This window comes from Thalassophryne amazonica, chromosome 4 (assembly GCF_902500255.1).
Source record: "Thalassophryne amazonica chromosome 4, fThaAma1.1, whole genome shotgun sequence".
Classification (NCBI taxonomy): Eukaryota; Metazoa; Chordata; class Actinopteri; order Batrachoidiformes; family Batrachoididae; genus Thalassophryne; species Thalassophryne amazonica.
In genome coordinates, this window is record NC_047106.1 from 29,168,022 (window position 1) to 29,180,858 (window position 12,837).

The following is a 12,837-nucleotide window of genomic DNA, read 5'->3' on the forward strand; positions in this document are numbered from 1 at the left end:
GACAATTAATAGTGCGTGCAAGCAGGGGTGGTGCCCAAGTGGTTTAGTGCACTTGGTTTCAGTGCGGAAGGTTCCCAGTTCAAAGTCCACCCCTGCCCATTACTCAGTGTAATGTCATGTTCTGTCAGGAAGGGCATACAGCGTAAAACTTGTGCCAAATCAACATGCAGATCGAGCTCAGATCTGCTGTCGTGACCCTAAGTGAAAACAGTGGAAGGGACTTACTTTTTAAAATTGTAGAGCCTCACTCACTCATTTTTAACTGCTTATCTGGGATCAAGTCGTGGGGCAACAGCTCTAGCAGGGGACCCCAGACTTCCCTTTCAAGGGCCACATTGACCACCTCTGACTGGGCGATCCCGAGGCGTTCCCAGGCCAGTGTGGAGATATAATGTCTCCACCTAGTCCTGGGTCTTCCCCAGGGTCTCCTCCCAGATGGATGTGCCTGGAACACCTCCCTACGGAGGCACCCTTAACAGATACCCGAATCACCTCAGCTGGCAATTTTCAATGACAAGGAGCAGCAGCTCTACTCCGAGCTCCCCACAGATGAACGAGCTTCTCACCTTATCTCTAAGGAAGACACCAGCCACCCCCCCCGAGGAAGACCATTTCGGCCGCTTGTATCCACAATCTTCTTTCGGTCATGACCATAGGTGAGAGTAGGAACGAAGATTGACAAGTAGATTGAGAGCTTCGCCTATTGGCTCAGCTCCCTTTTCATTACAACAATACGGTATAGGAAAATGCAACACCGTCCCTGCTGCGCCAATCTCACGAGTGAGGGGACAATCTATAGCTTCACACTCAGCTGTGAACCGGAGTGAGTACTAGAGGTCACAGGCTGATGAAGCCAACAGGACCACATCATCTGCAAAAAGCAGCAACAAGCAGACTGTGAGCCCACCAAACTGTAAACCCTGCTCCCCTCCCCCACCATGAATATCACAAACAGGATTGGTGACAAGGTGCTCTGTTGAACACTTAAAGTGTGTATCACTAGTAAATAAAATGTTAAATGAGCTGACTCTTCTAAATAAATAAAGAATTATGAAAATATCAATGTGTTTTGTTTTATTTTTGGTGCCATATGCCCTGAGAAATTAAGTCATAAACATGAGGAAATTCACTGATTTCACCTGCTCCTGATAAATGCTCAGAAGCTGGAACATGTCCAGCTCGTCCACAATTTCTTGGATAGTCACACAACTGAAAATCCACCGAAAGCTGTCTGAATCTTCCGAATGGTGGAATGTGGAATGTGCCGAAAAAGTGCTGATGTCCACTTCTTCCACAATTTCTCGGATAGTCACACGGCGGTCCCACATCACCACAGCGTTCACTTTGGAATGATCCGGTCATTTCAGCATGTTGATGGCCGCCCACCGTTGTGCGGACGTCTTTAAACCGGTTGTACCGCTCCTTAATCTGTGTGATGCCCAGAGGATCATCACTGAAAGCCGTCTGAATAATCTGAATGGTTTCCACCTGGCTGTCACCCAGTTTCTGGCAAAATTTGATGCAGTCGCACTGCTCCAGTCGTTCCGCTATTTCCTTGCAAAGAAAAAACGACGAGAGACTCCACCCATCCTCACACAAAGGCTGCTTACAAGCAAATCACGCAACCGACAGTCGTGAAAAAAAATCACGCATGCGCACGAAGGTTCAAGGTTGGCTCATGCAAGCACACGTGATTCAAATCCATCAGGTTTTTGAAAAAAATAAAAAGGTCAAATACTTTTCTAACAGACCTCGTATTATAGTTTGCTGTGTGTTCTGAATAAATGTGTGGGAAATTATTTCTGCTTTACTTTTTCCTTTCTTATTTCTGATTGTAAACCTTTATTACACTTCTAAAACACAACTATAGCATATATATTTTGAAAGTACAGGTTGTCCTGCTAACAAAGAGACATACAACTTGATTGTGGGATGCAGGGAGAGCTAACAGCAATAATAAAACATTTATGCCAGGCGAGTGAACTGTCCAAAAAATGCCCTCTGACCCCAGAGGGTTAACCACTGAATCTGAAATATGATGGTAGATGCGTGAAATGATGTGGAATAAGTCTCTTTGCCAAAGGGTATTCCATGTGACATCAGTAACCCTATGGCCTTGGCGGAGGTTTGCGCTCTCCGAATGCTTCTAGTTTGAGAATGAAAATATCACCGTGATAGCCCAATGTGTGTGTCACTGGAAAGCGGGTACTCTCAGCGCACCACGCTGCCATAAAAGCAGTGTCTGGCTCTTACGGCAAATGAAAATGTGTCGATGAGTAAGAGTGAGTCTTATTCATCCATCCCAGCCAGTTTGTATAAGCAATAACTCAAATGCAATTAATGCTATAATTTGTAAACTCACCAAGTTAAAAGAGCAAATAATTAAGATTAAATTGTTCGATATTGGTTAACTTTAATGTGCCAGATCAAATGAAAAAACAATTTTGTTTTGCCTATGTGATATCACCTGAGATTTGTCTGCCACCCGCAGGACAGTGAGTGGATTATGGAACAGCTGTAGTTAAATTTGTCTGCCAACCAGGTGAATACTAGGCACATCACGTGCTTGTCTGCACATTGGTATCTGCCTTCATGTGAGGGTCAGCTAACAAGCTGAGCTCACAACCACTACCTGGACAAAAAAACATAACTGAATATACAACAGAACAGGAAAGCAAAACTGGAATTAAAGAATGGATGAAACCTTCAACACCCATAATTCTAAAATATTTTCCAGATTTGCTATCAAAAGAAAGATTATGCGTGCTGATGAAGCTCCATTATGTCAACAAGTTTGTTGAAACAAATGTTTTGGAATTTTCCAACTCATGTGCCCCTCTGCAGTGGTGGGCACAGTTCTGCTAATCTGTTAACCGCTAATTAGCGAAGCTAACTTTTTGTTAGCAGATTAGCTTTTCAGCAAACTTTGAAAACCATCAGCGGACTAATTAGCTTCGGCTAAATTTAGTTCAACTAACTTTCAGTCCGCTAACATGTTTTTGCTGGTAAAGTGAGTAAAGATGAATGGTCAAAAATGTTTATAAAGCCTAAAATTATACATGTAAATTCCTGTCTATTTGTGAAAGCAGCTCCATTAATGGTTTATATGAGGTCTGTTAGAAAAGTATCCGACCTTATTATTTTTTCAAAAACCATATGGATTTGAATCATGTGTGATTGCGTCAGCCAAGCTTGAACCCTCGTGCGCATGCGTGAGTTTTTTCATGCCTGTCGGTTGCTTCATTTGCCTGTGAGCAGGCTTTGAGTGAGGTGTGGTCCACCCCTCTCATCTATTTTTTATTGCGAATAAATGTCTGAACGATTTGGATCTTTGCTGCATCAATTTTTTTTCCAGAAACTGTAAGAGACCTCCAGGTGGACACCGTTCGAAAAATTAATATGGCTTTCATAGACGATTTTATGGGGATTAAACAGATTAAGGAGTGATCCAGACGGTTTAAAGACCGCCCACAGCTGCTGAGAGCGCAGCGCGCTCCCAGCGCCAATGGACAGGCTGACACCCCACACAAACAACCAGATCATTTCCAACGTGAAAGCTCTGTTGATCCGGGACCTCGTCTGACTTTCACAAAAAGGCAGAAGATGTGGACATCAGCACTTTATCGGCACATTCCACCGTTACAGGAGTTTTTTTTTTTTTATGGAAAAAGAAGCCGAGGGACGCACCATGGAGCCATTCATTACGCGGGACAAAACCACCTCGGTGTTGGTCTCACAGGACGGCTTAAAGGTGGATTTCAGACGGATTCCGGTTGCTTTCCGGTCGTGTGAATATCCGATTGTGATTGTGCATGAGCTGAACATGCTAGAACATGTCCTGTGAGGCTTCATCACGGCGTTTATTTTCACCATGCAGCTCCGCCGTGACGCGCGGAATTCCTCCGCCTTTGTTCCTCTTTCCATGACAAAAACTCCTGTAACAGTGAAATGTGCCGTTCATTTCTAAACTGGACGCTGTCTTGATCCTCTGACTAGCACAGGAATTGTGAAAAGACGTGGACATCAGCACTTTTCTGGCACATTAAGACAGACGTGCGGAGGAGTTCAGCGCGTCGTGGTGCAGCCGCTCGGCGCAAAGAAACGCCGTGATGAAGCCTCACAGGACATGCTGGGGCTTGTCCAGCTCATGCACAATCACAATCGGATATTCACATGACTGGAAAGCAACCGGAATCCGTCTGAAATCCACCTTTAAGCCGTCCTGAGAGACCAACACCGACCGAGGTGGTTTTGTGCCGCATCAAGAGCGGCACGGTGGCGCGTCCCTCGGCTTCTTTTTCCATGAAAAAAAAACTCCTGTAACAGTGAAATGTGCCGTTCATTTCTAAACTGGACGCTGTCTTGATCCGGTGTGTCCTCTGACTAGCACAGGAATTTTGAAAAGACGTGGACATCAGCACTTTTCCGGCACATTAAGACAGACGTGCGGAGGATTTCGGCGCGTCATGGTGCAGCCGCTCGGCGCAAACAAACGCCGTGATGAAGCCTCACGGGACATGTTCTGGCATGTTCAGCTCATGCGCTCTCAGCAGTTGTGGGCGGTCTTTAACCCATCTGGATCACTCCTTAAGCTGTTTAATCCCCATAAAATCGTCCCTGAAAGCCATATTAATTTTTCGAACGGTGTCCACCTGGAGGTCTCTTACAGTTGATGCAAATCGTTCAGACATTTATTCGCAATAAAAAATAGACGAGAGGGGTGGACCACACCTCACTCAAAGCTTGCTCACAGGCAAATGAAGCAACCGACAGGCATGAAAAAACTCACGCATGCGCACGAGGGTTCAAGCTTGGCTGACGCAATCACACGTGATTCAAATCCATATGGTTTTTGAAAAAAATAATAAGGTCGGATACTTTTCTAACAGACCTCGTACATATATACAGAGATAAACTGTGACTTCTGACACTGACTGCCTTTGATAAAGATGATGACAGACAGACGCTACAGGGCTTAAACTCAAAACTGGCTTATTAGTAGCCAACAGATGTGGCCACAACCGAGTTAATACTAAAAGTTAGCGGTTAGCAGTAATTGCCGCTAATTTTTTATCGGTTTATGGGTTTAGCATTCTAAAAGTTAACTTTTCAGTTAGCAGATTAATGGTTATCAAAGCTAACTCTTTTCGATTCATTGTGCCCACCACTGACCATCTGGTGCTGAAACATTAGAAAATACAAGTGCATGAGCATAACCAGTACTAAAGTAACAATGGAAAAAAAGGGAAAAGTTGCATTATTAACGGATTCCTCATTCATTCACCTGCATTGTTCACTGACTTTCATTCTGGTGTTAAAACAGCAGATAATGATTGGGCTGATTAGATGGTGAATTCATGTGGATGCACCCTTTCAACCGAAAAAGCAGCTTGCTGCTGAACACTGGCACTTGCTGGATGTGCATCCTGATCAAAATATTAATTTCGTATTTAAACGCTACAGTCAGTGAAGGGACTGTATGTGCACTTGTATGTTAAAAAGGTCAACAAATTTGAATTTTTGATGTGGCTCCCTGCATTCCTCTTTGTAACTGTTGGCACATAGGCCCTATGCAGCCACGTGACATTCGGTGCCAACATCAACATGTTATTTGGCAAAACAGATGAAAGATTCACTTGCTCAGTGCACAGGTGTTCCTATGAATACCAGAAAAGCAAAGCACAAGCACAAATCAGTCCCTCTCTAAAAACACTCTGAAGCTAAGGAACAGTATGTGGCAAAATGATCACTAGTTGGAGTAACCTGGTAAATTAGCTGAAGTCTTAACTAGATTTGGAATTGCCACAGAATAAGACAAACACCATGGTATCAGTGACTTCTATTATTAAGACCCAGGAGTCTAGAGACTGCTAAACATTTACTCTGGAGATAGATTTTTACAAGTGATAGTCTTTGGGGCTGATCCTGCTCCTGACAAAGTTGAGGTATGTTAAGGTTAAGCGGTCGAGATGAGGTTGTACTGCCATCTGATTACAGTCACAACATTCATACGGCAAGTCGTACGCAAGGTGGACCTTTCAGACTACGGTCGAGGAGCTGTCCAAAATGTTTGGCCACACTGAATCCTGGCTGAAAGTCATGATTGAGCCAGCCTTCACAGTACAGGACGAATGAGGGTGAATGGCGCCCAAATGGCCAATGGACCCACACTTGGCCAAAGTTCACATGCAATCCTCCAATAGCAGTCGCAGTGCACTTACAACAGCCGGGCCCATTCGCACCGCCAGCTTGAAAGTATTGCACATGACATCACAATTGGGGTGCGGTTGAGGTGCCGAAAGCTTGCAGGGCGGGTGAGGAGCTGTCTCACTGCAGCCTGCCTGCAGCCAAGGTGGCTGGAACAACACCCCAACAACAGTCAAAATAGTCTGGACAGGGCCAGGTGACAAATTGCAATGACCAGCCACCACAGACTGTGGCCAAATGTTGTGGGTAGGCACAGATGAAATGGATCACACCTGTGAGACACCAGTCCCTGTCCCAAATGGCGGTCGAGTGCAACACGCATGCATTCGAGCGTGTCGTGCCCCCCCCGAGCAACACGAATGGCCATCGGGTGTTTCGTGTGCCCCCCACCAAAAAGCAACATGAACGGCCATTGGGTGCCTCCCCCTGAATGGCAGCTGCATTAAATGCAACAAAAATGGTGTCTGAATTTGCCCAATCCATTCAAGCTGGCTTCATGCCACATTCTGGGTATTTGGGTGGCAGTCAGACGCCATTCATTTGCACCTGCCCGAATGTCTGTCCCTTCCGACTGAGGCTCGAATTTATCAGGTTTGGCCTATTTAGCCTGATTTAGCCTGTTTCGCCCAACTTAGTGTTATGCGTGAAGAGACCTTTAAACTTGAATCCTGATGTCAGAAGGAGGCAGGGGCAGAACCTATCCCTGGCGTCAGACATGGACCAACTGGTGGTGGTGGGGTGGAGGAGGGTACAGGCCTGGCCAGCAACATGGACATCACACAGGGACCAACTGGTGGCGGCCGGGTGGATGAGGCAAAGTCCCAGTCAGCGACTGTAATCAGCACGGCAGTGAGTCAGGATTGGCATCTTTAAATGGCTCTGACATGTCCTATTTGTTGAGGTTGATGATTATATAATTATCTTGAGGACCAGCTGCTTCTGATTAGAGATATAGCTGTTACTGATTCTGTAAATCTGAATGAAAGTTTGAAAATTAAGTCTTCCCAGCAGAACTTGCACTACACTACATTTCCTGGACTCAACCATCAGAAATGCATCTGTGTATGGTGAAAGTATTGAAGTTAGATAGACATTCACCTATCTCAGCAGTGACCTTTGTGTCTCTGGTGTTGTGTGTGCCGCTGAAGAGGAGGTACTGCTGGCCCACCACCAGAGTGCGCCCTGCCTGAAGTGCGGGCTTCAGGCACGAAAGGGCGCATCCGCCCCACGGGAGCAACTGGGAGTGACAGCTGTCACTCATCATCAACGCCAGCTGTCACTCATCAACCACCACCACCATAAAAGCCGGGCAGCATCTCCACCTCGCTGCTGAGATATCGTCTACCAAATAGGTAACACTCTCAGCCGTAGTTGTGCCTACGCACGTACTGTGCATCTCTCGTTTGTGTTCTGTTTGCAGGTGATTCAGCTCGCTACTTCCAGCAGTGGCTGGGGTTCATGGATGGTTGAGTTGTGAATGGATTTTACTCCTCACTCCGAACTACGTTAAGTAGGAGATTGTATCTGCACTATCTGTGAACTGGGTTTAAAGGTGGAGGTGTTTTTCCCACCCGACTACAGAGAGAACGCTTTTTGCTGAATGTTTACTGGGTGTGTACACACACACCCAACATTAACTGTTTCTGCTTCCTGCCAGCAGTACCAGGTCTGACAGCTGGAGACGGTGGCCACCTGGGGACTCGGGACTTGGTGGCTCTGGTGTGCTTCAGACCCGTTGGCAGTGGAAATCGTGTGGGACCCGGCTCTTCTCTGGACAGACGTCTTCTATCCTTGAGCCTGCCCACACGTCACCTTTGTATATTGACTGCATGCAAATTCTGTGATTGTCTGTATTTCATTGTGCACATTCACAACAGTAAATTATTGTTTTTGGCTCATCCATCGTCCATTCATTTACGCCCCCTGTTGTGGGTCCGTGTCACTACACTTTCCCAACATCTGGATCATCTTCCTTTGAAATCAAGAGATGCCTGGGAAGAGTTTAAGGAGTCATGCGGTCAGTATGACTCCCAGTATGACCCCAGTTGGTCCAAACACAACCAGACTTTAAGACATTTTCTGTAGAGGTAAAATCATGGCTCCTCTAAAACCAAAGATGCAGGCACTAAATATATAGCACTGCTAAAGGTAACATGGAACATGTATAATAAGTGTTCTGACTTAGCATAGTAATTGAGAGATGAATGAACTGCATGAATGGTGAATATCTTTTATAAATGATTTGATATTGTACAGTAATTGAGAGAGTGACCTAGATGAATTTCTAAATGTCTTGATAATTTTGATGTTTTGATATTGCATGACATGAGTGACATGGATGAATTATGAATGATTGTTTTAAATGTTCTGTTATGGCACAGTATTTTAGAGATGAATGACATATGAATTTAGTATTACATATTTTATGAATTTAGAATTATATAATTTGTAGGTGTTGTTTGTGTTGTATTTAATAGCCCTATGTGTATCCCCCTGACCCTCAAGGACTACAGATGGAAATTAGCTGTAGCAGTTGTAATCTGGTACAAACATCTCTGCTCAATGAGCATAATGTAATTGTATGCTGTCCTTGCACAAATATATGAAATGGAAATGAAATGGAAATGGAAAAGTAGAAAGATGTGTTTGGTGATGTTGATATCTTTGGTACCGAGTCTCTTCTGAGGATCCTTATGCATTGATGGAATGATGTGTCAAATGAAGGGGAGGTGATGGTCTTGTGGTTAAGCATAGGGCTTGAGACCAGAAGATCCTCTGTTCAAGCCCCAGCTTGACTGGAAAATCACTCAAGTTGCTCCCGGTGCACAGCGAGCGCCTTGCATGGCAGCACCCTGACTTTGGTCTGTGAGTGGATGGATGTGAGGCATAATTGTAAAGCGCTTTGAGTGTCTGATACAGATGGAAAAGCACTATAAAAGCAGTCCATTTACCATTATTTCAGCCTACACATTTTGGTCATGTAGCACGTTTCTCTTGGCATGTTCTAGCTGCCTGAGGACCCAAGGGACAGGAACCAGCCAATTAAGGCGACACCCACATTTGGCTGCAGCAGATAGATGGTTACTTTTGAGAGGTTTGGATGGACCAATTGTCTGGCTGGGGAGTTTCCATCCAGGACTGAGGCCAGTTGTGTGATGTGATGGATGCCTCAGTGTGTATTTTCCTTTCCCTCATCTTCTAAGCTTTTTTTTGCCAGCTAAGATGGTGGATAAACTGCAGGCTCTGTGACAAAGCAAACATTATTTGATTATTCTAAATAGGTACAAAAAACAGTGAAATTCACACTCTGAGTTCTGCTCCTGTGGTTTCCTCTTCTTTCAGCTCCTTAGTTGCTTGCAAAACGCGTCTCGTGTGAATCAGCTCCTGACTGCATTGGGGGCAGCAGAGTGACATGACATGTCACTTATGGGGATGGAAAGACAGGGCTGCTGTTTAAATGAACAGTTTTTTAATTACGCATATTTCAATTCTCTGTAATTACATTTCCCAGGAATGTCTCCAACATATCACCAAACTAACTCCATATTCCATTTTAATTCGGCGCAAACCCGCGCAGCAAGGAACAGATTTATGACATCCACTTTTATTCCATAAATGCTTGCCTTTTTATCACTTTTTATCGCCTGGCGACACGTGTGCGTATCAGCGCGCAAATTAGAGAGCGCGCTATACACAATTCGTCACACTGAACGAAACGCAGACAGTGGTTTAAGCCACCGTAACCCCGCCTTAATTTTCCAGTTCTTCACAGTCACCGCGTCTCCTGCCTGCGCCAGTTGCGAAGGTAACCCCGTGCGTAAAGCTCCTGCGCACAAGAGAGACTTGCACAGTTACAACCAGCTTTATTTCCGTGAAGACTGAAACCACACGAAGGCACAGCCGACCCGAGACTCACAAGAAACACAAGTTTATTATTATTTTTTAAATTATCATTATTGTTATTATTGGCTCACAACAGCGCGGCTTTTTCTTGCATCCTCTTGGGTACTCATGTAACCAAGGTGCAACTCCGTGGGGCTGTTTTTTTTTCTCCTTAAGTGCAAACAATGTACAAAGCAAAAAGAGGATGTAGTGGACGCACGCTGTGGACGCGCTTGGATTTAACACACGAGCTCCTGTAAAAAAGATTCCATCAAACTTATGGCGTGAAGGTAAGCCATGCTTTTCTTGTGACACTGTGATACTCCAAAGTTTAAAAAGAGCAACGCTGGTCAGTATCCAATCAGCGTTTTCACACCACATTATTAAGGCGCTTTGATCCCGTGAAGATCACTGATCCAGGTCAGCCTGATGATTTCGAGGTGATGCTGCAGAAATACTAACTTTGCTCTGTGGGGTCGCAGTTCCAGCAGACGCCTTTTAGTTGTTTCCACTCTGAGTGCGGAGAGTGTGCATGCGTCCGCGCGTGAATGATAGTCACACATGCGGCAGTTATTTTGGAGGAGTGCGTAACGGTTAATGCTCCGCTCCTGAGTCATTCATTTCATTGCAAAAACAACTCATTCTGCAGTTTATTTCTGCCGACGTGACCGTGGTGTCTTTTCCGGATGATCCGGATCCAGCAGCCCCGACGTCCCCGGCGATTGGGTTTGCAGGAGCAGGTGACTGCATGCACAGTAGCTCCAAAACTATACAGACCGAATAGCTTGTAATAAAATGCACAAATATTTGATACTGCTGTCTTTTTAAAACTTTGATGCGCATGAACACTTTATTTTACGGTTGGCTCATGAAGCTTTGTCACACCTGTCAATGTTTTATTGATGTTTTGTTCCGGAGCGTAAAATGCGCATTATAATTTAGTTCCATGCTTCATTTAAACTTAATTTTACTGAGGCGTTTTTTTTTATCATTTTGGTTCATTTGTCACTTACCAAACAGACACAACATGGTGATTATATTGCTGGTCAGATCTGGAGCACTGTTTGGTGGCTGGTGGACCGTGGAGGGCGCGCCCAGCACACGTCCTCCTGCAAGCGTACTCCGCGCGTCTGCGTTCGCGTGTCTGCGCGGGCGTCCTCCGATTGCTCCGGTGTTTAAAACATACAGAATCTTTAGGCATATATGAGGACTCAGATTTGCCTGTAGGTGTGTGCATGTGCGAGTGCAGGGATGCACTGGTGACCTGTCCAGTGCGCACGGGGGGGGGGGGGGGGGATGGGTGGATGGATGGATAAGGCTTCGCTCTGTGTCCAAACCCTGAACCTGTCTAAAAAATGTCGGGTTTGTGTGTGTATACAGGTTAAACTGAATAACCTTTTCGCCATGAAAATGAATGAATGAATAATCTTTTAACATATGCTAATTTTAGTAAACTGACAATTTATTACAAGATGTTGCCACAAAATTGTTAAAGGTTTACAAACTTGGATGTAGGTTGACAATGGTTTTAAAATAAAAACTTTGGTCATAAAACTGGAACTGCTACGTGTAATTTATTCTGACAAGTGAAATTAAGGCAACAGTTTGCTTGGACATAACTGGAATAATCTGGGTTTAGAAAAATGATGGATTTCTAAGATAAAGTAGTTAGAATAACATAAATGAAAAAAATATGTTATATAATAACATCAAAACCTTTTAAGGTAGTTGGTTCAACTTATTTACTGTTGTGGTGGATGGAGCAGGTCAAATATACCAAATTACTTAATTGAACGCTTCACTAAACTTGAATTAGTTCGTCCTACTGTGTAAACCTCTAATGGTATTCACTCAGTCATGAATTGGAATTACTTAAAAAGATCAAGCTGGTACCTTTTTTAGTGTATTCCGTTTTTGAGCATGAACAAACAAAGTGTAAAATTAAAAACTGAGCACTGAAAAGAAAATTCATAAATTAAACAAAAATAATAGATATCAAATAATCTGTATTAATGGTTTAAGACAAAAAAAAAAATTACCTTTCAAAACCTTTTTGTGAATATCATCACAATGTACCGCTTCGTTATTGACTGATTACTACAATATTTCATGTTTCCTGTAAACCTACAAAGCAATCAAGCTTTAATCAATCTGAAAATATTGATTTATTTAATAAAACGTCAGTCTACTATTTGTTTCATTTTCAAATCACCATTTCCAGGCTACAAGTTGGTCTTTTTTTTACATACTAATAAAAAAAACCTAAAAAATATATGAAAAGTGAGTGATTGAGATCTTTGCAGTCTGATTAAATATAACTAAGGTTTTCAGAATTTACATAATTACGGATGCTTCCAAGCTCAATCAACGTAACTAAAACAGCACGATTACGTCGTGTCTGTTTGCTGTTTTGTCTGCGGACACTTTGTTCACCCATGTGGATTCTCCTCTGAGCTGTTGTACCACAGTTTGGGTAAAACAGCCACGGGCAGAACTGCCTGATGCAGCACTCGACAAAGGGAGCTGCTTGGTGCAGACAGATCCAATGACTCAAATCTCCAGGAAAGATACAGTTCTTGGGGAGGGTGAACAGAATCTCAGCTCCAGTTACTTGAAACAAAACAAAACAAAAAACTGGTATCCTCTTACATTGAAATTGATTTGTTTCTAAAAGGATAATCAAAGTGGTGCACAAAAGGAACACTCCTTTAAAACTGCTCAGCAGCAGAACTCTGCTATACTTAACCC

The 12,837-nt window shown here is 43.9% G+C and overlaps 1 protein-coding gene across 1 annotated transcript in view; it reads left to right on the forward strand.

The window, feature by feature from the left end:
* Window positions 1–10,188: 10,188 nt before the first annotated feature.
* Window positions 10,189–12,837, forward strand: part of drd2a (dopamine receptor D2a) — a 188,377-nt gene continuing 185,728 nt past the window's right edge. Inside the window, exon 1 of the mRNA XM_034169314.1 lies at window positions 10,189–10,379. The gene's annotated coding sequence lies outside the window, so the exon portion shown is untranslated. The remainder of the gene's footprint in view (window positions 10,380–12,837) is intronic.